At 47.8% G+C, this 27,575-nt stretch overlaps 1 protein-coding gene across 2 annotated transcripts in view; it reads right to left on the bottom strand.

The window, feature by feature from the left end:
* Nucleotides 1-27,575, bottom strand: part of LOC119383913 (ETS homologous factor) — a 453,403-nt gene that overhangs the window by 123,624 nt on the left and 302,204 nt on the right. The window lies entirely within an intron of this gene.

The following is a 27,575-nucleotide window of genomic DNA, read 5'->3' as shown; positions in this document are numbered from 1 at the left end:
CGCTATTCCCCGCCGAGGAGTCACACCGAGGTGGTAAAACGCACGTGTCGTGCATGCACGCACCGAAACCACCACGACGCCTGGACGACAAAGCGCCGTGGACTGGTGGGCTACCGTCCGGGTTGAGTACCGCACTGTACGACGACGTGACGAACCGCGTGCAACTGCGGCACACTACAGGGGCCAACAAAATACAACAATCGACGTAACGAGAAGCGGCCGAGACCGCCGTCGTGCTGTCGTCCGCAACGTTGCTGCGCGTCGTCTGCTGCGGCGAGCCGGCAGCCACGGAACGGGACAAACCGAGCGAGAGAGGACCGGCTCGCTGCGTCACCGCGAGCCGCTCAGCGCTCATTGGCTACGGGGCGAACTTGACGTCAGGCACGCACGTGACCCGGACGCCACCGCCGAAGCTGCCGAAGCAGCGACCGCGGCCTTCGCCGGCACAGTCGACGCGGTTCTCGCGGACGGCTGCATCTCGCGGCGCACCTTTCGGCTTTTCCCGGGCCTCCGCTAGCCTTCTCTCTCGACGCGCGGCAAACTCGGCCGCGGTCGACTGAGTTCCGACTAGAGCACTGCACGGGCTCGGGCCTACCCGAAAACCCGAGCCCGGCCCGGCCCGTGGGCCGGGCCGGGCCGGGTAAAGTAGTTCTCACGGCGGGCCCGGGCCGGGCTCGGGTCTGAAGCTCCGGGCTTAGGGCCGGGCCCGGGTTTGAGGTGGCGGGCTCGGGTCGGGCCGGGCTTGGACTTTCCTGGGTTCATAAATGGACGCTATAGTGAAGTACTGAATCGGTTTAGACTCATAAAGTGAACTCTAAGAACTCGAATGTCATTCATTTCACCATCATAAGTTTATTATCAGACAAGAAAATCAAGGTCAAAATTCCATTTTTTAAATTTCGCGTCGAAATCTCCGAGCCTGACGTCACGGATTTCAAACTGTATTTGTCGTATTTGGGGACATTGGCTCAATAAAATTTCCTTAAACTTGGTATGTTAAGTCTATGGCCCCCTCAAAGGTCAGTGTACTTCATTTCTGTGATTAGGAACTACGTAGGCCCCATTAGACGCCGTCAGAATCTAAGGTGTCACGGTGTCTGCTGCGCGAATTTAAAGGGACCGTCGCCACCCGCATTTACCTTTTTGCACGTTTTCTCACATACCAAGAGTCTTGTCCCGGCGAGCGTGGTGTTTTAGGAATCGCAAAAGAGTAATTTACTGATAACAGAGAAATTGTTTTTCTTTCTAGTGTCTCGTCAAGTTTGTTCCACATACGTTGCGCATACATACAGATGTTTCACATTTTGTCCCGAAAAAAACGCTTTTTTATGTGGGGCAAGCTTTATGGAGAAATTTTATTAGAGTCAGGGGCGTAGCCAGAAATTTTTTTCGGGGGGGGGAGGGGGGGCGTGGTCCGACCATACTTTATGTACGTTCGTGTGTGCGTTTGTATGTGTGCGTGTATTATACACATGCAAAATTGAAAAAATCTCGGGGGGCGTTTGAACCCCCCCATCCTCCCCCCACCTTCTGGCTACGCCCCTGTTTAGAGACAAGTACTGAACTTCTTTCGCTCCTTGCATATGGGGCTACTTGATTTATCTTACATGGCAGAGCTACAGGTAGATATACCAGGCGCTTATATAGTTAACATGTCGTTATTCTGTGCTTTATTTATATTCATTACCATCTTATATCCCAAATGTTATCCTGTAATGGCAGTAATAAATGTATTATAAAAAATATATACCTGTAACTTATCGCAAGAGCGATCACAGAGCTCCAAAGCGGGGAAGCGTTTTTTGAAATTTCCAGGCTTCCACTAAAACGAAAGGAGTGCACGGAGTCTCGTTACATAAAATTCCTATAGAGACACATTCTTTTTCCGTGGCTTCGTAACGGCCCCCAGTGGTCATGTGGCGCGAGATGGACGCGCGCAGCCAGCTTGGTGTGCCCAATTTTTTAACATTTTAACTTTCGCCTTTCTTCCGTTATATCAGGGGTCGAAACCCACCTCCACTAGCAGGCCGCATTCACAAAAATATACTCCCGCAAGAGCCAGCACAGTAACGCAGCTAAAAGCGCGCGTGGAGGGAGGGGGGGGGGGAGGGGGGATAGGTCATACCAAATGTCAGCTAACGTTGCCATTTAAAAGAGCAGCTTTCCCATATATCACATGTGTGTTGTTTCTGAAGGGTATTTCGCGGCAGGATTCCAACAACATATCGATACCTATCTTCAACATGACTCATATCTGGACGCCGATTTTGAAATATAGAGTTTTGTTTCACGGTTAGGTATCAACATATGGTGGCCGCAGGGGATGCCTCACGACAAAAAAGCTTTAGACCTGTCATCAGGGTTGCCAATGTTGGCTACTTTTCGCCAAGTTGGCGAATTTGAGAGGCCCGTGGCAACCTAAAATTAGGAATGGCGACATGGCGAATTTTTGGCGATTTTCGGCTTAGGTCTCCACTGAGTTATGCATCCTAAGCTCAGAGTCTTCCCAACGAATGAGCGGCAGCATTCTCTGTATTGCTCTTGGTTTTAGACCCACGAGTAGAAGTGCACATTATGCGTCATTCGGTATGTCCGTCCTGTAACTCGTGTATATCTTCTCAATTCATCTATATGCAGGAGGTACTGGAACGTCCCCCAGCGACATTCTAGCAAAATGTAAGTTAGCGGACTGCCTTGCAAACCTTGAGGGGGCAGTGTTTGACCATAAGGTTATGGCTTTAGGTGCTTTAAGCTTCTCTAAAGTTTCGCTTCTGAAGGGGCTATACGACGGGTTCACCGCGTGCTCCGACCATCTGTTCCGCCACAGCTCGAACTGTTCTGAATAGCTTGGCGAATTATTCACTGTTGCAGTACCCCCAATTCAGCTCATAAAGGCTGTTTTCGAATAGCGAAGAGAGGCGGATACGCGGCTGTTTATGCAATAAAAAATATTTATTGAGGCATTGTCGACTGTTCTTGGTGAGCGTGTGCAATGAAAACAATTGCTATATAACATTTTACATTGTCTACCTGTTCGATAATAACGCATCGGATTGACGCATGTAGATATAAGTGACTATAACAAAAGGTCGGTGGCGTCCGGCATCATATTAGTTCACACTGAAAATGTGCAAGACTCACTAATGATCGGTTCCTGTAAGAATTATGTCGTGTTACCTTCAATAAACCTTTTAATCCTTTGAATTCATGTAAGGGTACGTAAGGCTGTCTACAAACAACACTTTCACGTTTTTCGCCGAAGGTTTACCACACCTTTACCTTTGAAACGAGCGGACAGAGATGGAACGATGTCATGAGCGTTTCATTCATCCACCCTTGCGCCACCACGCACATCTTGTGGCTAGTCGGAGAAGCAGCACCATGCACCCCCATGGTGAAGTGGGCGATATGACTGGCGTTGAGAAACGTCAATATAATTTAAGGGTCTTTGATGGTACTGTATTGGACGAGGCTATACGTGAGTGGAAATATTTGCTATTACTAGATATGCCGCACATATCTAGAATGGCGACTTTTTTGGCGAAATTTGTAAAAAAATGGCGAATTTTGGCGACTTTTCGCTCGTCGTTTGGCGACATTTACTCTAAAGCCAGTGGCAACCCTGCCTCTCATGCCTGTGTAGCTTAATTAAGAACATAGTTATAAAGAAAATGAAAATGAAAAAAATGGGACGAAGATAGTCCTGTGCGGCCCGCGGGCCTTTAGGGAGAGGCGTACAGGCCGCGCGTTTGGGTCCCCTGCGCTATACAGGTATAGTGTGAGAGCTACATGACACTGCCGCAACACCGTTGGAATGTGCAGGAATAGCATAGGTTCAAACAGCATAAGGCGTCAGGCAAAATATATTCACTTGACGAAATATTAGGCTTGAAAAAAGGCAATTACGAATTCCGTGCCGGGTGATGTCCCTTTACCTCGAACCATAGGCATCCAATGAGTAAGCGCCGGGAAGCTTATTCGCGCCTTTATTACCAAACTGTAACGAACACCAAAAGCAGATTGAAATCGCTTCGTCCACCTCCTGCCAGTCCTACCCGCGTAGTGCAGTGGTCACCTTCTACCAGTACAACATCGTTAGGAAGGCACAGAGCATTATAATACGAAAAAAAAACGAGCGTGGTGCAAGCCGTGCATAACATACACTGCTGAAAACTGCAAGCAGAAGCCCTCAAAGAGGAGTTTTATAGGCGATACTGAAATAGTGCCACGACGTTCGGGAACAATAGAAATGAAGGGATAAGCTGCACAGCTACGTTCATTCTGTAGAGGTCCACAAAGACATCCTAAATTTGCTCCAGTGGTGGATGTTAAGAACAACGACTGCCGACACGTTCACAATTCGTAAGGCAGATGTGCACCCCTGCGGCTAGCGTATGCAGTGCGAGAAACTTTAGCGCGGCAGGATATGTGATGCAACGGTGGATGGCGTGCTTAAAGCCGGAATCTCTAGATACTTGAAAAGAATGCTACAACAAATACTTTTTTCGTCCTTTCGGCTGCCTATACGTATTTCTAAAAGTACACGTGGTGCGCACGGTTCGTTATAATTTTTATCTAGGTTAGTGTATTTACAACAAGGTAATAAACTTGGCTTTCTTCCTCTATCTTGCTGCGGCAAGGTGTTAAAATGTTGAAGACACGTGTTACATATCCAGAAGCCGGGTGCACGATTGCCTTTGTTGTTAGAGCATGTTTTAAGTTTCAGTAAAGAGCGCAATAAAAACAAATTGAAGAGAACGTTTTGTTCTCTGTCTCCTCTGTTTTTATTGTACTTCCTATCGAAACTGAACCCATGCTGCAAATCACTTTGCTGCAATATCTGCTACAAAACGCTCTTGATGATCCCCATTGCATTAGCAAAAAAAAGTTATAGTATACCATAACTATAGTACTAGACCAGTGATAGTAGACCAAACGTTCATTGTAACCAGTATGTCCACTCAACTGTTTCCACCGTGAACCCCTTTTTACACGAAATTACCGTTGGTTAAAGTAGAATTGTGAGCGAAATATTCGCCAACAAAGCGTAGATATTTGCTACTTAAAACAGTTTGCTGTAGATTCTGTGTTCTGGACCTATATTATTGGCTCGGGCCTCTGTCGGGCCTGATATGCCGTCGGGCCGGGCCGGGCCGGGTAGGCGAAACTTTTTGTCGGGTTCGGGCCGGGCCCGGGTCGTGTGTTGAATCACCGGACCGGGCTCGGGCGGGTAAACTCGAACGAGTTCCGGGCCCGGGCCGGGCCCGGGCCGAAAATCACGGCCCGTGCAGTGCTCTAGTTCCGACTGACGGAGAATGTGCTTTCGCGCAGAGGCGGCAGCGAGTTGCCGACACCGACGGCAAGCCGTTCTGTTGTGCACCTCGAAACTTTACTACGAGTTCCCCGTGACGCCTTGCGTTAGCGACAAGGTCATGTTTTTAACGACTTCCACAGGAAAGACGGGAGAGAGAGCACTCGATTTGGAGGACAAGTTGCTGTACTTGATTTGTCTTCTAGTGCAGGGTAGCAAACCGAAAAACTTCTGTTTAACCTCCCTGCCTTTCACTTAACTTTTTTCTCTCTCTCTTAATTAGTACAGGAGGTCCCCTTGGGGCCTTGAGCTTTGGAACCTCCTTCTGTGTGTTATGTTGTGGTGTTATATTTTGATGATTGAATGAACAAAATTCTTCTTCTTCTTCAACATTATGCATTCCTTTGTGCTCGTCAGCAGCCAGTGTTGTAGAGCAAGACAAACGGTACAGGCGCGAAGGAACAATTGAAACAACCATATCCAGCGGCTTTCTTTTTTTACACAGACCGAACCTATTTCATGTCTTGCAATATCGCGAGGGTTTTAAAACGCCCTAATAAAAGCCCTAGTTAGGAACCATCATTAAAACGGAACTAGCAATGATTAAAGCAGCTGGTAACAAACCCACACGAGCATGGAAGTCCAGGCGTAGCTGTAAGGCTACTTTTCCTTCTTTCAAGTCCGACTGCAGAAGGTGTGAAGAAGCAAGAACCTTGCACTGGGTTTTCTCACTGCTCTACTTTCACGCCTGACATTTCTTTTATTATTTCTTTTTATCTCGCCGTCGATGGTCTCTGGCAGATGGGCCGTTTTCTTAATGGAGGAGTGACAACGGCCTGTCCCCAGGCTTTCACAATACTCCAGTTTAGAGATCGCTAACGAAGTATGTCGAGCACTGAATGTAAATGAGGTCGAAAGAGCTCATAAAACCGTTTAACGCAAGTTGACTTTCAAGTTCAGTAAAGTTGCTGAACGAGCTATCGCTTTAATGATGACTACTTTACGCTGAACTGCGTAGTTAGCTCTTTAATCTTACCTAGTTTTTCTTTCACTGCGTTATAACGTCGCATGAATGACAGCTGTAAAGCAAGACTCATAAATATCCCGGGAAACTTCAAATTTGACGCTGAGATTGACCTAGTATTAAAGCAAAACCTTGGGTAAAAACTTAAGTTCTGATAGCAACTTGAAGAATGAACTCCACCTAAGTGATCGTTCATGCCGTCTCTCTAATTTGTTCATGAAAAAATCAGATAACTATCCGGTTAGGCACCACAACCGATTATCAGTACCTCACGGTTACCATCACATATTCGATGTGAAAATTTCATATTGTGGGCTTTGCAACACCATCTATAGGCGCAGGTCGGTCGAAACAATTACACTATTTGATAATACAGATTCGCAGGTGTCCCTGGTTGAACATATACTAACAAAACCAGCGTTAGAAAAAAAAAAGACTTCATTCTTCGCTATGAGGCTGGCGTAGAGCTCAGAGAACCCCACGAGTTGCCAAACGAACAGGCATGTCAGTGAAAACGGGCATCAAACCTCGGTGTTTTTTCGAAGCGAATTAAGGTAATGAAAATGAAGCTTTCTCATTCTTGCCGTGTGATGTGAGCCATCAGTTCACTAAGGAGAACGTTAATGCCACCAACGGGGATAGAAAGAGGAAGCGAGGCTGCCAATGCTCAGGATGGTTACATGTGTACTCTCAAGGTCATAAGGAAATATCTAGTGGAGCTTAAAGAACTTATACTAAACAGCTCTCACTAGCAGTCATACACTAATGACGACACCAGTGTGACGACCTCGAAGGACGCTGCCGAGGAGTCCCAAGGGAAAGGATTCGCAAGGATCGCGTACCGTGGCGCCGCCGAGCGGCGGCCCACCGGACGCTCTGTCGAGATTATCTAAATTTCAGACCTGCTATGAAGAGCGAACGTTGCCGCTCGTTTTGTCTCGCTTGTGGTCGTTTTCGATAGCCTCGATATTAGCGTGGCTCTTGGAAGCTTGAGTTCCTGAAATTGAATTCAAAGTAAAGAAGAAAAGCAACGTATCTTGCTAAGTGTCTCAACGCGCAGAGCCCTCAGTGGGAGGCAAGAAAAGCCTTCCCTTCAGAGGAGCGCCTGAAGAAAGCTGGAGTTGTACGCCTTACACTTCGCAAACAAATAACCAACGGCCAAGAAGGTATGCAGCACCATACAGTGTCCGAGTGCTTCCAGGTTTTAAACATCTCGGTTGGCATTTCTCATGCTTCGTTTCTCCGCTCGATACGGTCGGTGTAACAAACAGCACCAGAACTGCTTATAAATACGTTCCGTCTCTGGAATTTAATGAAAGATCCGGTTTTAAAACGCCAGCGCATTGTTGCGCTTGTGAAGCTCCTGTAAAATGCCTCTAAGACCGGTGACCTTCAGAACTTGCTGGTTATGTGAGCGATTGCTGGTTCCCCTGAGTTTCTCCTCGCTTTTATTTGCTGATGGCGCGGGTCTTGTCGTCCCTGACCGTGTTATTTCTTGCACTCCTGAAACACTGAAAACGCAGAATGATAGCTGGAACAATATTTATTTAAACATATGATTGTGTCATGTAGCCGGTTTAACATGTTGCACTCCGACGCCTTGTGTAAGCCTTCCGCCGTTTTTCTGTATCAGTTAAGCTTAATGAAATTATACTGCCGGTAATCGAACAACCCTCAAGCGTTGCTTGCTTTTCGAACGCAAAGCGCAACACAAATGATTTGCTTGCTTATACCACTTCGTGCTTTCAAGCAAACTGAATCGACTACGCGGAAGAAATGCAATGCAATCAAAACATACCGTAAAGCGCGCATCCAACAGTTTCGGCGGTTTTACTGAGCCACACACGTAGCTTGCCATACGAGTTTCCGGCTGATCCGGCCAACGAATGAAAAGGGTTTGATGAGTGATCCAAACACGATTCTTTCGAGAGACCTGCCCTTATTAAGCGGTCACGCAAATTTCTCGGGCGGTGAACTATCTTATAGCCAGACCTTCGCGGACTATCGAGGCAATAAGGGACAGGACTAGACAGGGACCTGTATAGGTGCGGACGACGTCCTCCGACCGACGGAGACGAAGCGGGGCGTTAAGTGCTCGAAGATCGCTTTTCGAGGGCGGTCCCAGGAAATGACTTGTAGCAAGGGTTTCAAACTCACCTCAGCTAGCGGGCCGCAGTCAAGAAATTTAGCCTCCCGATGGGCCGGCACATGCAAAAAAGGCAGCAGAAGGTGGGGGTTTAGTTTGTATAGATCTTTAGGTTAACGCTGCCATTTGAAAGGCGGCCTTTCCCATATCTCACATATCGGTCATTTCTGAAGGGAATTTGGCTGGGAAAGCGGCTGGTCGCAGAGAATGCTGGAAAGATCGAGCTTCACGCCAGAAAGCGACGAAGGCGCTGTCAAGGTTTCCACGAGCGACCCGCCTCTTTCAACGTTTATGACACTCCTGCGCATGTGTGTGCGTGTGTGTGTATCTACTTACCTCCCTCACGCTCTCTCATTCTTGTCATCTTTACTTTTCTGTCTCCCCATCCCCAGCGCAGGGTAGCAAACCGGATATTTATTTTCCGGTTAACATCCTGGCCTTCCCGCATTACATTTTTCTATCTCTCTCTCTTAGGCGTTTGGCGTCAAGATTCGAACAACATATTTATACCGATCTTCAGAATGACTAATATCTGCATGCCGATTCTGAAATATAGAGTTTTTGTCTCACGGTTAAGTTTCAGCACATGGTGACCGCTTGGGATGCCTCACACAAAAAAAAAATGCTTTAGACCAGTCATGTCGGTGTAGCTCATGAGCATACTCATGTAGAAAATAAATAAAAATAATATGGCTCGAAGACAGTCGCGTGTGGGCCGGGTCGCTAGCGGGAGGTCCACGGGCCGCGTGTTTGACACCCCTGATTTGGTAGTCAGTAGCATATGTTGCCGAGCTAGTCGGTTCATACTGCCTTACGGAGCATAAACCTTTGGCCACGTAGCCCAAAGAAACATAATACGGCGGAGGGGGTTGGAGTGGGGAGATAAGGTGAGTGCTGAACTGTCGACTGTTTATTACAAGCATGGGCTTTGAGTATGGAACAGCTCTGCATTGTGCAAGCTACAGAAAGATATTGATACGCGCATGGCATCACTTTCTATACAAGGACTCTCCGAAGGGAAGTGGGAAATACCCCCTTTTCAGCCACCCTTTTGCGCCGAGTGGCCATAGTCCTATGCTCCGCAACACACACTCAGCTCCAGTGGCGGCTTCCCAAGAGCGACAATACGGGCAGTCCACGTGAGTAAAGTACGCGATAAGAGCGACGAAAGACCAGAAAAAGTGTCAGTCTTTTGCAATAGGCTGCAATATCGAACTGTTCCTTATCGAGGATATTACGTACAGGAAAATACTGTTACATGACTTCCTATGCCTGACTATGTCCACTGACCCTGCTTGTCAGTGGAGATGCTTACGCTTATCCATAGTTGTCTTTAGGTCAATGTATGGCGGGAGTTGCAGCTGCATTAAGTGCCTCTATTGTGTAGCACGTTTCGCAGTTTCTTTTCTTATACTAAACTGTCTTGGCGTTACACTGCACTCCAAGTCCTGCTCTGTCTCTCTTCTTGCCCAACCCAGCACAGATACGCGCAAAACACAGATCACAACGTGCCGTTGTGATTGCACAACGGCCGTGTCTCGGTTGTCGGAAGCATCGGGCCACCGCTTATCTCGCCGCAGCAAGATTACGAGGCACGCCGCAGTGGAGGGCTCCGGAAATTTCTACCACCTCGGGTTCTTTAACCTGCACCTAAATCTAACTAAGAACACGGACCTCTGGCATTTCGCCGCCATCGAAATGCGACCGCCGCGGCCGGGATCGAACCCGCGAGGTGTGAGTCAGCAGCCGAGACCGTGACCAGTCGCCCTCGAGCCACGAGGTGATCGAGTCGTCGCGTGACTTCTTTTACCACACGCCGGCTTTTCGTTTAAAAATCACGTTCGCTTGAGGCATACGAGACTTCCGCCTTTATGAAGACGAGTACCGACTGTGTGTCAGTGTAATTCAAAGCAAACAAACACGTCGTTTATTAAACAAATCTTATTCTCTTAACTGTCACACGAGAAGCATTAACGTGATTTGAGCGCAAAGACGTTTAGATTTAATGTGGTTACTTGGCTGCCACGCGGAGACATCTAATGTCATTAAACGAAAATGACTTCGGCAAACGAATGAGTTTGCTGAACTCATTCGGGTGCGTTACAGTCTCAAATTAGTACACCCGCCGAATAGGGGCCGCGTGCAAAAGGTAAGTGATTCATTGTAACTATTAACATCTTTTTCAAGTATTTTAAAAATTTTTTGCCAAACAATTCAGCTTATTCGCTCTTAAAAGTTTGATACCCTCGTTCCCAGCGACACTGTCAAGAGCGCTGCTGGCCGTGTGCTCAGTATAGCGGCCGTCAGCCCGAGGTGCAGCCTGCGTACCACCGCAGTCTGACAGACATCTACTGTAAACAATTTTATTAAGAAATGATATACACAACATTTTAGTGCACACGCCGGGACATTTTTTTTTCTATTCTTTCCCGTCTTCGCTGCATCGCGATTGCCATCATCTGCAAATGACATTGTATCCTGCCGTGTAGCAGCACACGGCACCTAGAGTCCTTCGATGTGTCCAATCTCATTTGATACAAGTGACATTAAACCTTATCGTGTAACATAGGTATTATCTGGATCCAGCACAACCTTTTCGAGCTCCCTCGTACGATCAGGAGACACAGAGGAGTATCAGTGAACAGGGCGATTTGGATTTCTGTGGCCTTAGCCACTCAAATATTGCCAGCGTTGCTAAGGTGAACGTGACCGCAAAAGTGTCTGTTTGCCGTTGCGCGGCTTTGCGCGAGAACAGATCACTCACGCTTTCTGAAGTGGCCGATAGCACTGCGTATCGTTATTATCAGCGAATGCTCTGCGAGATTTATTGCAGCATACGAGCTTGAACGGTGACAGCACGCCGTCGAACCACATGATATTCCTTGCGCAACGGAGCGCATGGACACTTCCCATGCGCCATGTATACAACGGCAGTCGGCGTCCAAGCCTTCTTTTCAGCGCGAAAACGATGGAGGCGCACCGAAAAAGAAAGAGACAGCGCTAGTCCTGTGTGATTTTTTTCCTGTGTGCTTAGCTCCCTTGTATTGGAGCCGGTTTTCCAAGTTAAGCCTTCTTCCTTATTTATAATTTTGTAAGTAATTTTATTCTGAAATAATCAAACGACGTTCCATTATTTCAATCTGAATTGCGGTTCGAAAACCATCGTTATAACGAGCTATCCCAGCCTAACACGCCATAGGAAGTGGTCTCGGGAATCGCGACAGTGGCGTCGGAACGCAATCGATGTGTACGCGCAAGTGTTGCTTGCCGTAAAGCCTTTATCACTGTTGTTTTAATTAGCTATGCTAATTATACCAATTTACTTTAAATAGGAAACAACTCAACCGTTCACCGGGCAATGCTTCATGAGAGAGATGAGGAAAGAGCCCATATTCATCTGGGAGCCATTTGAGAGGTTTGACGATTGGCTGGTTCACCCATGATTGACTGCTCGGTCACGTTGCCTATACACATGGTAGAGAGAGAGAGTGAAACTTTAATGAAGGGAAAGGGGGATATTGGAGCTTCTATGGCTGGGGCCGTACGTCCAGGACTCCACTGGCTTTAGCTGCCCGCCGGACGTGATCCAGGAGCGCGAGCTGCACTCCCGGGTCCGAGCTGGCGAGGTGTGCCTCCCAGTAGGTATTAGATAAATTTAACGATGAGAAAAGTGAAGGTGGTTTAAATCCAGGAGGCCGGAACTGCCCGAGGGCGCTGTGTGCATCTGGGCTCCTTGGCAGGAAAGCACTACACGGTATTGACCACAATGGGAGACGTAGAAAGCCTCGTGCTGTTCTCCTGTATACGTGTGCGTACTTCTTACCTTCCTTAACGACGGAGCGCATTGTGTTAGGCATAGTACTTCCCACAAAAATTACTGTCACTACTGGCGCTTCTCGTATGTAGCAAAACGGACGCTGCGGACGATCGGCAACTTTCTGTACAGTTGCTGCTACACCGTCCCCATAAATCGCCGACCTACAAGGCAGGGAAGGTCCTTTAGTGCTTCTTTAAGGACGAAGGGCGAAGTTTTGTATGTATAATTGTGTATTTATTATTATTATGTATATATGTCACTCAATTGTAAACCCACCCCTTATGTAATACCCCCCTTGAGGGGGCCTTTAAGGAAATAAAAGTGAAGTGAAGTGAAGTGAAGTGAAGTGAAGTGAAGGGCTTGTGCGAACGCATTTGACTGCAGTCGGATACAACTTTAGAAGTCCGCGACATTTCTTTTTCAAAGGTGGAGGCAAACAATGCCTGCACCAATGGGGGCGCACTCCACACTGACGTCATGAGGCGGACGGCTGGTGACCCCGCCTTCGAAGAACTTTACCGAGTGCATGAGCATTTCTTTAACCGTGGAGGCGATCGGCTGCCGCGCTTCGGTCGTCCGGGCGGGGCCTCTGCGGACTTCTTAAGTTGTATCCGACTGCAGTGGTGTAGTTCCACACACGTCAGCGAATTCACTGCTAATTTCCTTCTATCCCTCTCTCCCTCCCTCCCTTACCTCTCTCTTATGTTCCTCATTCCCCCAGTGTAGGGTAAGCGACCGGATGCTTTTCTGGTTAACGTCCTGCCTTCTGCCTTTCTGTTTTTTTCCTTACTCACACTTCTTTAGCCAGCTGCACTCCTCACGGCCTAACTGAATGTGACCTCTTGTTTGTCGCATGGCAGTGTCTAATGTTCCGTAAATATTAAAATAAAATACTCTAGGCTAGTTTTTACCTGCCAAAGCCACGAAGTGATCACGATGCAAGAGGCAGCGAGGGACCTTAAATTAATTCGGGCCGCCCTGGAGCTACGTGACAGGTCCCCATCATAAACCACGTCACAGCTGGTCACGTCACATGTTCCCACCAAAAACCACGTAACAGCTAGTCACGTTTTAAGGTCAATTTAAGGTGTCTCCGACCCCTTTCAATAACCTCAGCACTCAACTCTTCGTGAACAACCACATAACTTTATCAGCACGAATTAAACCTCCGACACCTTACAATGACCTCAGCACCCAACTCATCGTGAACGGCCACATAACTTTATCAGCCCAACTAAGTCTCCGACACCTTGCAATGACCTCAGCACTCAACTCTTCGTGAACGGCCACATAACTTTATCAGCACGAACTAAGTCTCCGACACCTTACAACGGCCTCAGCACTCAACTCTTCGTGAACGGCCACATAACTTTATCAGCACGAACTAAGTCTCCGACACCTTACAACGACCTCAGCACTCAACTCTTCGTGAACGGCCACGTAACTTTATCAGCACGAACTAAGTCTTCGACACCTTAGAATGACCTCAGCACTCATCTCTTCGTGAACGGCCACATAACTTTATCAGCACGAACTAAGTCTCCGACACCTTACAACGGCCTCAGCACTCAACTCTTCGTGAACGGCCACATAACTTTATCAGCACGAACTAAGTCTCCGACACCTTACAACGACCTCAGCACTCAACTCTTCGTGAACGGCCACATAACTTTATCAGCACGAACTAAGTCTTCGACACCTTAGAATGACCTCAGCACTCATCTCTTCGTGAACGACCACATAACTTTATCAGCACGAACTAAGTCTTCGACACCTTAGCATGACCTCAGCACTCAGCTCCTCGTGAACGGCCACATAACTTTATCAGCACGAACTAAGTCTTCGACACCTTAGAATGACCTCAGCACTCATCTCTTCGTGAACGACCACATAACTTTATCAGCATGAACTAAGTCTTCGACACCTTACAATGACCTCAGCACTCAACTCTTCGTGAACGTACACATAGCTTTATCAGCACGAACTAAGTCTCCGACACCTTACAACGACCTCAGCACTCAGCTCCTCGTGAACGGCCACATAACTTTATCAGCACGAACTAAGTCTTCGACACCTTAGAATGACCTCAGCACTCATCTCTTCGTGAACGACCACATAACTTTTATCAGCACGAACTAAGTCTTCGACACCTTACAATGACCTCAGCACTGAACTCTTCGTGAACGTACACATAGCTTTATCAGCACGAACTAAGTCTCCGACACCTTACAACGGCCTCAGCACTCAACTCTTCGTGAACGGCCACATAACTTTATCAGCACGAACTAAGTCTCCGACACCTTACAACGACCTCAGCACTCAACTCTTCGTGAACGGCCACATAACTTTATCAGCACGAACTAAGTCTTCGACACCTTAGAATGACCTCAGCACTCAGCTCCTCGTGAACGGCCACATAACTTTATCAGCACGAACTCAGTCTTCGACACCTTAGAATGACCTCAGCACTCATCTCTTCGTGAACGACCACATAACTTTATCAGCACGAACTAAGTCTTCGACACCTTACAATGACCTCAGCACTCAGCTCCTCGTGAACGGCCACATAACTTTATCAGCATGAACTAAGTCTTCGACACCTTAGAATTACCTCAGCACTCATCTCTTCGTGAACAACCACATAACTTTATCAGCACGAACTAAGTCTTCGACACCTTAGAATGACCTCAGCACTCATCACTTCGTGAACGACCACATAACTTTATCAGCACGAACTAAGTCTTCGACACCTTACAACGACCTCAGCACTCAGCTCCTCGTGAACGGCCACATAACTTTATCAGCACGAACAAAGTCTTCGACACCTTAGAATGACCTCAGCACTCAACTCTTCGTGAACGACCACATAACTTTATCAGCACGAACTAAGTATTCGACACCTTACAATGACCTCCTCACTCAACTCTTTGTGAACGACCACATAACTTTATCAGCACGAACTAAGTATTCGACACCTTAGAATGACCTCAGCACTCAACTCTTCGTGAACGGCCACATAACTTTATCAGCACGAACTAAGTCTTCGATACCTTAGAATGACCTCAGCACTCAACTCTTCGTGAACGGCCACATAACTTTATCAGCACGAACTAAGTATTCGACACCTTAGAATGACCTCAGCACTCAACTCTTCGTGAACGGCCACATAACTTTTTCAGCACGAACTAAGTCTTCGACACCTTACAATGACCTCAGCACTCAGCTCCTCGTGAACGGCCACATAACTTTATCAGCACGAACTAAGTCTTCGACACCTTAGAATGACCTCAGCACTCAACTCTTCGTGAACGGCCACATAACTTTATCAGCACGAACTAAGTATTCGACACCTTAGAATGACCTCAGCACTCATCTCTTCGTGAACGACCACATAACTTTATCAGCACGAACTAAGTCTTCGACACCTTACAATGACCTCAGCACTCAGCTCCTCGTGAACGGCCACATAACTTTATCAGCATGAACTAAGTCTTCGACACCTTAGAATGACCTCAGCACTCATCTCTTCGTGAACAACCACATAACTTTATCAGCACGAACTAAGTCTTCGACACCTTAGAATGACCTCAGCACTCATCACTTCGTGAACGACCACATAACTTTATCAGCACGAACTAAGTCTTCGACACCTTACAACGACCTCAGCACTCAGCTCCTCGTGAACGGCCACATAACTTTATCAGCACGAACTAAGTCTTCGACACCTTAGAATGACCTCAGCACTCAACTCTTCGTGAACGACCACATAACTTTATCAGCACGAACTAAGTAAGTATTCGACACCTTACAATGACCTCCTCACTCAACTCTTTGTGAACGACCACATAACTTTATCAGCACGAACTAAGTCTTCGACACCTTAGAATGACCTCAGCACTCAACTCTTCGTGAACGGCCACATAACTTTATCAGCACGAACTAAGTCTTCGACACCTTAGAATGACCTCAGCACTAAACTCTTCGTGAACGGCCACATAAGTTTATCAGCACGAACTAAGTATTCGACACCTTACAATGACCTCCTCACTCAACTCTTTGTGAATGACCACATAACTTTATAATCACGAACTAAATCTTCGACACCGCCGCTATCGGGCGCAATTGAGCGCATTTTGGAGAGTTCTAACCTTGCGGAAGCCGATAATGTTGCCTGGAAACGTCCCGTCAATTTTAGATTTTGCGGTGTATTCCAGTTTCGCAACATTTCATTGTCCAGAGATGCGCGATGCATTGAATCCTACGGGCATTCACCGGGGACAGGAAAAGATTTGATTGTCGCGAGAATTTCCTTATTGCGCAGATTTAGTTACTGCGAGCTTCGACTATAGCTCAACATACGATTCAGATAAGTTAAGGACAGTATAAACAGTCCAGATTGAAACGCAGCTGCACCGGTCTACTGCTGCGACAAGGAACTGCGCGTGCGCAAGGTCGTCTAGCATGCCGATACCATCTATGCAGTGTGCCGTTATTGCCGTTATCTACGCAACGCATCGGCATTAATACCATCTAAGCATTTTGCGCTTAAGCATAGTGGTCTCGCTTAAGCTGTTAACACTTCGCAACACATTGTGAAGGACACGGCATTAGAGGGCTCAGCATAATTATCCATCGTGTCAAATTTTGTAAAGTACTAGACAATGGATATTTCTACCTAAGCTACGCACACTAGCGCACGCTAGCTTTATGAAAATCAGGCCACGCAGAGGCCGCGAATCGGACGTGGGACCCCGTTCCCAGCAGGCAAACAAACCCACAACCACCGAGTCTCCTTGGCGAATACGCTTACTTCGATTAACGATAAAATACTAGAAACCAAATACATAGCCAACACCGCACATCACCTTTGCGAAAGGCAGGGATAGCGACGTCTCGCGCAAATCAGTTGATTGATAAACTAATTAATTAGTCATCAGTGTCGCGCCTTTAGCTCCGTGTTCGCGACGATCGGAGATGCGCGTCGTTCCTTACACGGGGACTTGCAGCGTGGCTTCATGTCACGATGCACCATTAGAAGAATCGAAGAAAGAAAATAAACAGAGAGGAAAGAAAGGAAACATCGAATGAAATGCGACACCAAGCTGAACGTCATTTATCGATGAGCAAACATGCAACCAGGCAAGCAAGATGAGGCTCAGCGGCGCAGTTCTTGAAGAGAAAGCGCGCCTTCTGCTTCTCTTGGTCAGCTTCGTGTTCGTCCAAGGTTGCGTAGCTCGTTGCTGCTCGGTGCCAGAGCACTTAGCTTGGCGCGAGTGGATCTGCGCGACCGAGGAGGATTAATAGAACCATCCGCGCAAGAAAGTGAGTCAGCTCAACGTAACAAATAAAGAAGAAAACAGTACTACCGCTTGCCTCTCTTCTATATCTCCCTCTTTCTCCCCGCGTAAGTATCCTTCGTATTTTTTTTTTCTTCCTTTAGTTTTCTTGTTTTTTCTGTTTTCTTTCTAGCACTTGCAGGCCTACGCATGGGCGGCACGCTCCTGCACGGTGCGCTCGAATGGCGAGCCAAAGAGCTCGACAAGCGGGGCGACTTTAATCTCCCGATTTTTAATTCGCCGCAATTAGCGGACAACAGGAGAAACGTGCGCCGGGTCGGCCGCGCAATGCGTGTACGCGGGGACACGCCGCGCCTAGAAAAAAAAAATACCACGTCGAGAATGCCCGCTGCTCAAGATGCGACTTGCGCGAACGGGCTCTACGAGAAGTTGCGTGGCTTCGAAAAAGAAAGATCATGGACGCGCGCGCGAAATGCCGCGAGACTTGTTTTAGCAAGGTGTTCAACTGGAAAGAGCCAACGTATCATGTCGACGCACTATTTGCAGTGTACTGTGACTGGCTGACTGACACTGGCGCAACGTGTGGCGCAACTCAGTGCAACTTGGCGCAACCACGTGAAACCTGTATACTCCATGGCCTCGACACAATGGCGACGTTCAGCTATCTCTACAGGTCCTTGTGGGGCCTGACACGTCGCTGTCGTGCGGGCTCGGAACCCGTGACCACTACGACTGCCAACACAAGTGGTTGACCGCACTCGCTCATTCGCTGCCAGCTATGTTTTAAAAAATTAAGATAACGCCTTTCGCGTATCCCACTGTGCGCATCGTATAGTTCTGCTTAAATTCCGCCAAAGTTAACTTAATTTCACGCATGTTTAGCGGAACGAGCGTACATACATCGCATATATGCGTGTGTGCGTCGGAAAATTTTAAGCAGGACGCTCATCTTTTGATTCATCGACTCAGGTAAAACTAATCGTGCGCTCAATGAAATATGCGATTGTTGCATCTAGTTTGCTCCGTGCAATTTTGTGTCCGTCCATGTATTTGCCATATGTACTTCTTCTTATTCACGTGTTCCACATATGTTTATGGGTGTTACACCTTCGAAACCGAATGGAATGCGAAGCGAGTAGTACCATGAGTGAAGAGAATTGAATACAGAATTAATTTCGAATGTTGAACAGCCGTTTTTCGCCACTAATGTAAAACAATCTTCACACTTCGGTATACTTACAATCTCGGAAATTTATGCGACTGCGCGTCACGATGCGTCGTTTATTAAAGACACAAATGGAACGTGAGCGGCGAATAAACAGCTAATTTTCATACTCGGGGCTCCTTCGGTGAACGCGCATGCTGGCGGTTTAGCCGAAAAAATATCGCTCCTCGAACGCACAGAGCAGGTACCATTGTAAACACCTGGTGTTTTATGTCTGGTACGGCCACCGAAATGCACCGCAATGAACGTTGTCATACAACAAAAAGAAAGATTGAAAAGGAAGGACTAGATTATACAGCAACCACCGTTATATTTCAAGTGAGAAACAAGCAAGGCAATATTGGATTCGTATTCGAATGTTCCGAAGGTTAGCACACCCTATGCACACTGCACCGTCGCAGTGAAGCCATTTTGAAGGCAGACAGCAGCTACGCGGCTCGACTCTTGTGACGAACGAAAACGTCACTGCGTGTCGCGAGTAGGTTCGTCCCTGTGCGTTTAACCTGAAAAGGCGTCTCCCCTCTGTAGCAGGTAAAACAGCATAGATGGCGCTGCATCCTTAGGATTGCAACGGTTGCATTCTCTCACCGCGGCTGCAGATGAAGTGTTAACAATGCGAATGACATTTGCCTGTGTGTGCATTAAATAAACATGCACACCCCTGGGTGGATTGGTAATACAAAACACCCTTTCTGCACCGTTACTTTGGTCTAAGTATTTTTAAAAATGTGCATGCTGGCTAGAACAACACCTTTGGCGCGCAGAGTTCATCTTTGCCAGGGGCGTAGCCAGAAATTTTTTTCGGGGGGGGGGGGGGGGGTTCAACCATACTTTATGTATGTTCGTGCGTGCGTTTGTATGTGCGCCTGTACATACACGCAAGCAAAACTGAAAAATTTCGGGGGGGGGGTTGAACACCCCCCCCCCCCTGGCTACGCCCCTGATCTTTGCGTAACTCCAGGATGCACAACGGATCTCACGTAGGCGTTGCGGTGTTAAAGGAAATTTTGACTCCTCAAATTTCAACGCAAGTAAATATCAGGACGACCCACTTGCCCCGGTAGTTCGCGCCGATTGTCACTGATCTCATCATCCTGTCACAGTAAGCTAGTGATGGGATTCAGCTGCGCCATTGGTGTGATGCACCGTTGGCTGAGGCTGCATAATACTCTTCTATCCTGTCCTTCGGCTTCTGTTCTGTTACGTTTTGCATGGCTTGCCACTGAGTGGTTCAGGTAAAGAGCACCTCGGCTATCCCAAGTCTTTATGTTGTGCTGCAAAAAGTTATGTAGATGATGACGCCAAAATAAATAAGCGAATTTGAAAAAGCGAAAACAAATGAAACAACGTGCCACGTTCAGCTGATAAGATAACAAACGCACACTTCTGGACATGTTGTATCCGCAATTAGGATCACAACATGTCACATCATACATAAGGTCACACGGCTGCTTATCACGAAAGCTTGTACGATTCCGTCTCATTTACCGCTGACTTGGTTCCAGTTCTTGAGCCTCACGACGCTTAACGATAGGCCGACGTGTTTCAGCCAATCCCAGCTCACAGACGCATCTTCTCACCGGGGTAGCATCGGCAGTGGCGCGATGTGACGCGTATGAATTTGTGCACAGTTTCGGGCTGTATTGGACGGAGTAAACATTCGCAACTGCACGCGGGGCAATGTCGCGACGATAGGAAGGGCAATGCATGCACTGTGGTGCTGGCGTAGCCTGGTCGTAAAGTCGCAAGACACTTTGTACTCCAGTTTCCCGTATCTCGCTTTTCTCCTCTCACCGCTGGCGTCGCTTACAATCTTCCGCCTCACTTCGGGTTTACAGCTATGCTGAAGAGCTCGGGACAATCATTTTATATCGCACGCGCACCCATGATTTCCTTAGCACTATATTGAAGGAGCGGCCGAGAGTTGGAACTTCCGCGTAGCTTTTGCTTTCATTACACTACAGTGCTACGAATATAAGGGGTGGTGTGCTTCTGGACTAAAACGATCGAACACATGTTGATGAAGGCACCACATAGTGCAATAATATTAAATAAGCATATCTATCTATCTATCTATCTATCTATCTATCTATCTATCTATCTATCTATCTATCTATCTATCTATCTATCTATCTATCTATCTATCTATCTATCTATCTATCTATCTATCTATCTATCTATCTATCTATCTATCTATCTATCTATCTATCTATCTATCTATCTATCTATCTATCTATCTATCTATTTTTCAGTTTGAAAACGAATGTGCCGAGCGCCACAGCGCTGGAGGAAACGCACGGGGGACGCTCCAGGTGACGTTGTTTGAAGAAGGTGAAGGGAAAAAAAAACATGGTTGATTCCTCCGTCATAGGAATCGGTATAACACGAAAGTAAAACGCGTCCTTACAGAAGCAGTTTAATGTTTGCTGTACATTGATATAACAGAGCTTGCGCGATGTTGGTATTTCGCAGCTATAGCGCCATTTAATGTGGATGTACCCACGTTACTCTTGGTGGCACATCGCCATCCCGACAACTAACGTCCATGATCAATGATTAAACCTTGTGGTCGCTGTAGTAGTTAACGGTGAGAGTGTAATCAGAGAAAGCGGTTTGACAGCCAGAAAAGCGTCGCTGAGTGGACGCAGAACTCGGGTCACCATCCAGCTGCATGTTAAAGAGTTAACAGAACACTACGGCCGGACTAGAGGGAAACGCAATGCGCGTCGTGTTTCCCCTCAAGCCCAGCCGCGATTTCTCTCCGGGCGAGCGTAAGCGGGGAACGCGGTGTTACAGCCAGGCTAGCCAGTCGAGGTAGGCGATCGTCGCCGAGCTATCTTGAATATGGATGGATGCTGTGAGCGAGGCCGACGCTTGGGCTAAGGTCGCCACCTCGCGGTGTGTTGAAGGTCTCCTAAACCACCAACAGACGCTCGCCTGCTCCTCTCCGTGCCTTTGCTCTGTCGACAACAGCCATGATGACGTCAACTGTATGATTAGGTGACGTGGCGAGCAAGAGACGCTGTCAGTGGGCAAACAAGAGCCTCTTTTCTGCTAGCAGATGCGCGCGCTTCTTGCGTTTCCACCTCGGACGCTGAGGAAGAGCACTCGGAGAGGTGGATATATAGACGAGCCGACGAACGCAGCCTAGCGAAGGAAAGAGCGAAACGAGAAAGCGCGTGCAACTCCGCCAGCGTTCGCTGTAGACTCGTGCACAACTGCAACGCCACAACTAAATTTCGACCTCTGGGTGGTTTAGGGGCCCTTTAAAGCGTTGACAAAATTGTACTTCTTATATTGGAGACGCGCCAAATGGGACGGACGCGTTGCAATGACGCGTTGCAGGGGCCGATCGCGGTGGATGCGGTCACGGTGCATTACTTCACTTTACCGCTCCCAGAAGGCGACACCACCCCGCCAACCAAGCGCTCCAGAAGAACTTGAGTCTGGCCAAGCTGGCGTGTACTGTTCGACATCTTGACCGCACAGAAAAGACGGAGAATTGAACGTTTACCGCCCGTGTCGTCGTACCTCCCTCTGTCCTCGTCTTTTGTGTGCGGTCAAGATGTCACAAAGACCAAGAGCCATGAGAGAAAAGTGTGAGATTTAAAAGGCACTTTTTGTGCAGCCTCCAGAGTGTGTGACGGTGGCGCAGTGGATGGCGTGCACGGCATTTGTTACTGTGGATCGAGAGGTGGAGGGTTCGACTGCCGTTGACGGAACTTTTCATTGCGATAGCTATTATACGGACAGTCTCGACGGGTTTTTGCCGTCGCCGCCATGTCCCTCCCGTATGAACTCCAAATTGATGAGATCCCCCCGCGAATCGCATGTTCTACCGCGGGTAAAAGCGCGCGGGGATCAAACGAGCCGGCCCATTTCCGTCGCTCGGAGGGTGCATGCGATAACATCACCCCGCTCGGGAGGCCTGCCGTCGAAGCAGACAGGAACCTCCCCGCCCTTCATTAACGAGCATGAAAAGACGCATGCACCCTCCGTCGCTCAGAGGGTGCATTCGCTCGAAGGGGGGGGGGGTGTCGCGTGAGCAGAAACTTTGAACTTTGAATCTAAGGGCGCGGTCGCGATCGCTGGCTCGTGCGCTATCTCGACAGCCATCACAGCGGGCGGCTCGTGTACCCTTCTAGGTGCTGCGCTCTCAACGCGAAGTGACTATGCGGAGAGCACCTCTCCCTGGAGCGACCGTATTCTCTTACACCAGCGTTTTGTTGTTACGTGAGATCGGATACAAAACAGTTAGCTGTCAGCCTCACTTCGTATAATACTACAATTTGTTGCTAGCCGATTCAGTGCTTCGCCCTTGCGGTGAAACTGACTTTTTTTCATCAATTTTTTCTTTGCTATCATGTCGTGTGCATTTCTTCGACGTCATTTCCGTGACGGAAATACATCACTGAAGTCTTGGTGGACCCCTGCATGAAACACTTTCATGTAAAAAATATGAGAGCGTTGATATAGACGCCATCGCAACAATAAAGATGACTAAAACTACAGACCATGATAGAGGTGTTCGCGAGCTGCGTCGTTTCGCACACGCGGTTCACTCTTGAAGCACCACGTTGTTTACTACTATCGCAACGGCGTCATCAATACGTTGGAAAGAAAGGGTAAAATGGCATGCAAGCTTCCCGTACGTAGGAGTTTTCAGCTCATTCCACTGACAGCGTCTTGCAACGTCAGTGGCGAGTGTAATGTGGTCAGGTGACCCCGCGAAGATCCAGTTGACGGTAGGCGTCCTTTCTGTTGTATATTGAATTTTCTAGGTTGAATACCTTCGGAGTGTGTTCTCCTATCGCCGCCATTCTTGCTGCAATAATCTCTTATGCCTTCAGTCTACGCAACCCGCAAGTAAAAATGTACAACAATGAAGTCTTGAAAAGCGTTGGAGGGCCCGTTTAAGCAAATGCGGACTAGGGAAATGAATACTTCTGCCGGAAATGTCGTTTGTCTACCAAGTTTTGCCTCAACCAAAACAAAAGGCACGCTGCGTGTTTGCTGGATACGATAAAAAGAGATCAATCTAAACGAACTTTCGGCAGATAGTACGCGCATCGAGGCGCACATTCACCTGTAAAGAAAAGAATAATAATAAGGACTGGAATGCAATAAAGTCGGGGCAAAACAGTTATCAACGAAATAGCAAATGAGGGAGGTTTTCTTTCTTTTCTAGTCGAGAGGTCCTTCGATTCTGAAGCGACCTACTTTGAAAGAGGAGTGCTCGAGTCGTAAAAGAAGACGCAGAGATAGAAATAGATGCTTGCCTTGAATGAGCAGCTACGTCTCTGATTAAAGCGTTCGTTGTACTCAACCTCCAGCCATGGCTGACTCCCTCCTCTCGTACTTCTGGGAGAGACCTGTGTACCGATAATTCTCCCTTTCCATCGGGCGAAATCGAGCACTGTCCGTTTAATTATTGCGTTCTCGAATTCTTCCATAAGGACTTTTGCTTTCTCAGTATTGCTTCCAGTCGGTTTCGTTTGTCGCTGAGAAGCATGGAGGCGGGAAAGGGAGAGAGAGAGAGAGAGAGAGAGCGTCATCGAGGGCTGTACCCCGTGAAAGCTGAGCAGAATAGCGAATGAGGTGTCATTCGGACGATCGTCTCCGAATCGCCGTTTAGTTGTTGCGAAACACATTCCATCGGCCGTACTCTCCGAGATACGCCGTTGTTTCATCGCCCCAACGCCGGCGTCCAGTGTGCGCTTTGCCGAGAATCGCCTTCGCACGTCGTGGACGCAAACGCTAGCGAAAGGTGTCGCAAGCGATAAAGCCGTAACGGCTGCAATGCTGTGACGAATTTGTAATTGAAATATTCCCCGCTTGTTTGTGGCGTGCCCGAAGCGAGGCTAGTTCAAACCGCAGAAGCGCACGCATTTTTGGTTACTGGTTGGTGACGCTTGTGAAAGCAACGGGCAGGGACAGGACATGAAGACAAGCGCACTGACTAACAACCGCTAACCAGCACCGTTGTATGTCCCCGTGCGCTGCTTCCACAGAATGGAATTCTCAGTTATGCTCGAGTCTGTTTTGCACGGTTATTTATCGTGTATTTTTCATTTGACTGTACGATATTGTGCAGGTGCGGTGTTAGTATATTGACAAGTTGAGGCGCAGACGAGCCCGTGGCACTGCATTAGCGCAAGGGCTCGACACATGTGCGCATGTGCGGATGCAGTTACGAACCGGGAAATTGGGAGACATCTGTCTTGGAAATGACGGGATTGCACTATACAGAAGCCCGCGAGTTTCACGCAACAATACTGTTATGGGTTGGATGCGAAGAATCTGAAAAGCCACAATGAATGACGAAACAGAGAGAGAGAGAAAAAAAATAAGCAAGGCGGGGATGCTAACCAGACTTACGTCGGGTTCACTACCCTGTACTTGGGAAGAGGGAGAAGGCGGAAAAAAGAGAGAGATAAAGCAAAAGACAGCACGCTAATTACGCACACAATGGGAGGTACACAAGTCTACAAGCGGCCACAGAGAACTGTCGGCACTATTAACACATGGACTGTTTTCTGTGCCATCGACGCATACCACCATTGTCCAGGAATACTGGCTTCCGAAAACGGTATCGATCCCAGTAGGCATAGCAACATACGGAGTGGGTTTAGCTGGGTGTTCTAACGAGCGCGACTGTACAGGACGTGTTAAATGCGGCTTAGAACGACAGAAATCTAAGCAAGTGTGTAAGGATTCATCATAAAAGGACGTAAGGTGCGCAAACACGGGCACAAGAGAAGAGAAAAAGGCGAGTGCGTTTTCTTGTTCTATTCTATTGCGTCCGTGGTTCGCCAGCCGCACACCTTCCGTTATGTGTTGAATGGTTTCTTGGATCCCGTAGAAGTCGCACGTAGGTGTGTCGGCCATTCCTATGCGGAACAAGAACGTCTTCGCGAAGATAGATTTGGCGTAAGAATGTTGCATTGAAACGGAAAATGTGTAATGGTAGTTACCGCTCCTAAGAATGATCCGGTTCATGAAGGCAGCACCTTAGCAGAGTGGGAGACGACACACGCTAGGGTTCGGTATTGCCCGATCCACAAAGAATCCTTGCCGTGTCAATCCCTGACGATGGTATCGCAACCACTCGAGCTCCTGCATGGACGTTTCATCCCCGAAGCCATCACCTAGTAATACCGGTATGTCTTGGTGACCACTGAAATATTATGTCGCGTCCATTCGCCCGTGCCTGAAGGGGACAATAATCTCCTGTACCTATTGCTTGCGAGGTGCGTTTCGTAGGGCAAACTGCAAAAGATTGAAGGGCTGCCTTTGAGTCGCAGATGCCTTTGAGTCGCACCCATTTGCCTGGTAGCTTTGTAAGACGTTCTCTAGAGAAGCCCCCAGAGTAGCAAGCTCTACCGCCGTAGATGTTATCTTAAATTTAATTGCGATTGCTGTAGCTGGAATAACAACGGTACCTGTTGAGCTGGTGGACGAGACTGACGCGTCAGTGGATAAGCGCTCTTATTTCACGTGCGTGCCAGTTAATAACAGCAACGTCCCTTGCTTTAAAGCAATTCTTGGCTGGTCCGTCTTAACTATCCCTGGAATATTGCAGAGCAAGGGAAATCGGGTCTTGTTCCTTGCGTATATTATAATATTCTGGTTTATTGCTGTTTTGATGATTGACGATGAGTCCTGAAAATTTTGCTCGAGGCCTGTGGTGAGGGAGCTAAGGCCAAGCGGTGATCAGAAATAAGGCAAACCTGTCGAAAGTGGGCTACGAGACCGTCAACAGCGGCGTAGGTTGTGGTGGCATGATCTTTTGGCAAGAATAGGTGTTTCATGTTGAAGCCCGTCCGTAGAGTTCTGTGACAGCTACGCAGCTCCTGGCCCTGCAAATCCTCCAATAATCGGAGTGTACTGACAGGTCATAATGCAATAACCCAAGAAACAAAACCGTCCCCAACTGCACCATGGGACGTTTGCATGTGGCCTCAAAACTACCAACACATGAATTTCAACATATGAACAATAAACGATACAGTCTCTTCTACATATATGTACGACAGAGGCCCCACGAAAAGTTCCTGTCGATCACGATGCCCCCGAAAAAGGATGTGTTTATTCATACATGACAGTATTGTTACTTATGAGAGTCATAGCTTTCCGAATGGTTGTAATCAAAATGCTATTTGCGACTGGTATACACTTGAACCCCGGAATAGCGAAATCGGCAGGGAAAATGAAAAAATTCGTTTTTGCGAGAATTTCGTTGCGAAATAACACACTACAAATGGGGATATGGCCAGACAATGAAAATTTAAAGCAAAAATTCAGTTAGCAAGCCTTGTTGACTCTTGTCATATATTAACGCATAAATCTTTGTAACAGAACAAATAGTCCATTGCAACATCGTTACCGTGCGTTCGGAGAAACGTGCGAATCGTATCGAAAGCTTTCCAACACATCACGTCGGTTGGCATATTCTGCCCGTGGCTTGTTGTACCCCGTTCCTCAGTGGCCTTGATTTCGCGCGCGCTACTTACGATGACCCCATCACTGAACTCTTCGTGAGCGACCATGTATTTTTATCTGCGCGAACAAAGTCTTCGACAGCGACGCTATCGGTGCATTTCGTAGTGTGCTGACATTGCAGGAGCCGATAATGTGTGGGAAAACGTCCCGCCAGCTTTCGTTTTTGCGGTATTCCAGTTTAGCAACATTGCGTTGTCGAGGGAGGCGAGGCGGACTGAATTCTATGGACGCTCTCAGGGGACAGCAAAATATT

The sequence above is a fragment of the Rhipicephalus sanguineus genome, chromosome 2 (genome assembly GCF_013339695.2).
Source record: "Rhipicephalus sanguineus isolate Rsan-2018 chromosome 2, BIME_Rsan_1.4, whole genome shotgun sequence".
Taxonomy (NCBI): Eukaryota; Metazoa; Arthropoda; class Arachnida; order Ixodida; family Ixodidae; genus Rhipicephalus; species Rhipicephalus sanguineus.
This window is presented reverse-complemented; position numbering and strand designations above follow the sequence as displayed.